Raw genomic sequence first — 2,773 nt, forward strand, 5'->3', positions numbered from 1 at the left:
ACAAACCCCTCCACACCCTCCGAGTTCTGTTCCCCCAGCTCCAACAGGCAGCTGCCGAACCCTGGAGCACACGGGACAGCAGAAAGAAGGGAAGTGGAAGCTGGCACACACCATCCTACTCAGCCACGTGCAAAGCAAAGGCTCCTCACGTCTCCTCTCCTTACCTGCAGGGAAAGCCTTCCCCATCCTCAGGGGGTGCCATGTGCCCGGAACAGGGACCATCCCCTGCTGCCAGGATATCCTGGCATGAGTTTGGCAGCCTGTGATAATAAAGCTGAAAACAGAGTGAACCCGTGTTTCTGCAGCTTCATCTGCATGGGTTTGCTTTGCCTTGCAAAAGCTGGGCTTCAAAGGCGAGCTGTGATCGGGGACTGTGCCTGATTGAAAGGAGAGATGCCGAGGCAAGAGGAAATTTTACAGTCTGCCCACAAGCAGAAATGTGGGATTTAGCACAGGGCTCCCTGCACAGAGGCCAGAGGAGGCTGCTCAGCAGCGCAGGGACAGCGGGTGGGCTCTGCTCTGGCCTGGCCCCGTGCAGCTGACAGGGCCCCTGAGCAGAGGGACACTGGGGGCTCAGCCCCTCAGATACTTGAGAAAAAAAAATTTAAAATGTCTGTGGAAAAGTCCAGGCAGAACAGACAGAAAATGGCCTTGGCCACTGGTTTATTCTTCTTTTCTCCTGAATTTTTAACGAGAGAGATAATAATTTGATTTCTTTTAAAGAAGGCAGCAGACATGGAAAATTACCCACTTCATTCTCCACTGACATGAAGCAGAACTTTGTCCCAGTGGAACAGTCCCAATATAATATGTCCCAATTTTATCCTATGATAATTTCAGTGCTGTAAAGGCACTAAATAATCTGATTGTAAGCATGTGTACAGCCAGGACCACTGAGGGCAGGGCTGTGAGAGGCAGTGGGCTCAGCCATGGCAGGAAACACTCAGGTCATTTTAGCTGCAGCACTGAGTGACAGACCTGGCATTCAACTTTCATCCTACACATTGTTTAGAAGGAAGGATCTGTTCAAAGCACAACACTAAAGACAATCTAAATATAATCAAATTAATAATTGACAAGATAATCTCGATTAGCAGGCATTTGCATGTATCCAGCCCCAGATTTTTCAGGCTGACATGAAATCCCCACGCAGCCTGCAGCCACGAGGCAGGGCTGCAGTGAACACCCTGCAGGCTCTGCAGCGTCTCCCCGCAGAGGCTGCTGCCTTCCCCAGCACCAACCCACCTCCAGGTGAATCACTGTCTGCGTCCTGGGCGCCCCAGCTGCTTGGGAGCCAGGAAGTGAGCGGGAGCGCGCTCACCTACCCTGGCATGTGAGTCATTCCCAGGAATGAGAAAGCCAGTTGCTCCAGTTGCTCCTGGCCAGGGGAATTTTGGCTCTCTGATCAGGTATTACCAAAAAAAAGCCATCGGAAACCCAAAAATCTTCCTGCCAGACATGGTTCGTTCAGCTACCCTCTCCCAGGAAATGCTCTTCTACCTTCTGTAGTTCCAAGATGTGTTCTGGAGGAGTCTGAGGCACCTTCGGGATGCAGCTCCGAGACAAGCGGAAGGCGACGATGGTGACAGGTAAGTGAGCTCTGACCATCGGAAAAGCGTTCCATAAGTTACTCAGTGAATCTGCTAACACTTTCTCACCCTTGGGTGAAGAAACAGGAATTAAGTTATAGCTGCTGATAGCCAGACTTGGAACCAGAAACTGAATGTCGGATCAATTCAAAGCGTGAAAAGTTCTCAAAACAGCCTTTACCAACCTTTCATTCACTCATACATAGTATTGATGGTGGCAAAAAAAGATCAGTTTGTACTAATCCTTCCTTTTAAGATACGACTCAAAGTGCAGGTGGGTCCATTATTTCAGTAACTCGCCTCCTGACAGTTTAACTCATATAAAATAAGATTCAGTAACTACAAGATCTGAATTTGCTTTAAAAGGGTTTGTACTATGTTCCCTTTCACCTCTTTCAGTACAGGAAAGCAAACTTGAGCTCTTTTCACTATATGAACAAAATAAATGTTCTCTTCCTTTGTACTTTGTTCCAGTCATGTTAAAACTTGTCAGGTTCACTGGAAAAACCACATAGCTCTGAATGAGCAGACTAGATCTGATGAGTCTCACAGCTTGGGAAATATCTGAGGTGCTTGCAAAAACCTCTGTCTTTTAGGGAGATTTCATACTGAAAAGGTTGTTCTTGGTTACGGAGCACCAGGACCAGCAGCGCAGTTCAAGGCTTTGTTAAAAAATTACCTGTTCGTGCACTATAGGGCCTGCAGCCACTCTCCTGTGTGCTCCTTCTGGAAACTGGCAGCATTTCATGCTTCTTTCCATCTTTTTTAAGAATTCTGCAACCCTTTTTAGAAAGGGAAACCAGAAAACCCAGGCAACCTTTGGCTGATGTCATTGATTGACTAGCAGGCACTGGCTTTGAGCATGGAAGCCGTTGGTTTTTTGTGGTTGGGAGAAGCTTCCCCTCCTCTCCCGAGGCTGGGCCAGCAGCCCTGGGCCAGCAGAGCCTGTCCTGCCCCCGCACTCCGTGGGGATGCAGCACCCGGGGAGCCCCCAAACGGGAGCTGCAGGAGGGGCAGAGGGGAGAGAACGGAGGCTGCGAGGGGATCTCACACACAGAAACCTCGTCTTTGTATCAGGGGCTGGGAGACAAAATCAGCACATTGCAGCGGCATCAGCCGTCAGCCCTCCTTCCCGACCGGCTGCGCAGCCGGTTCGTGCCCAGCGCCAGAGCCCCAGCCCCGGC

This window comes from Parus major, chromosome 9 (assembly GCF_001522545.3).
Source record: "Parus major isolate Abel chromosome 9, Parus_major1.1, whole genome shotgun sequence".
Taxonomy (NCBI): domain Eukaryota; kingdom Metazoa; phylum Chordata; class Aves; order Passeriformes; family Paridae; genus Parus; species Parus major.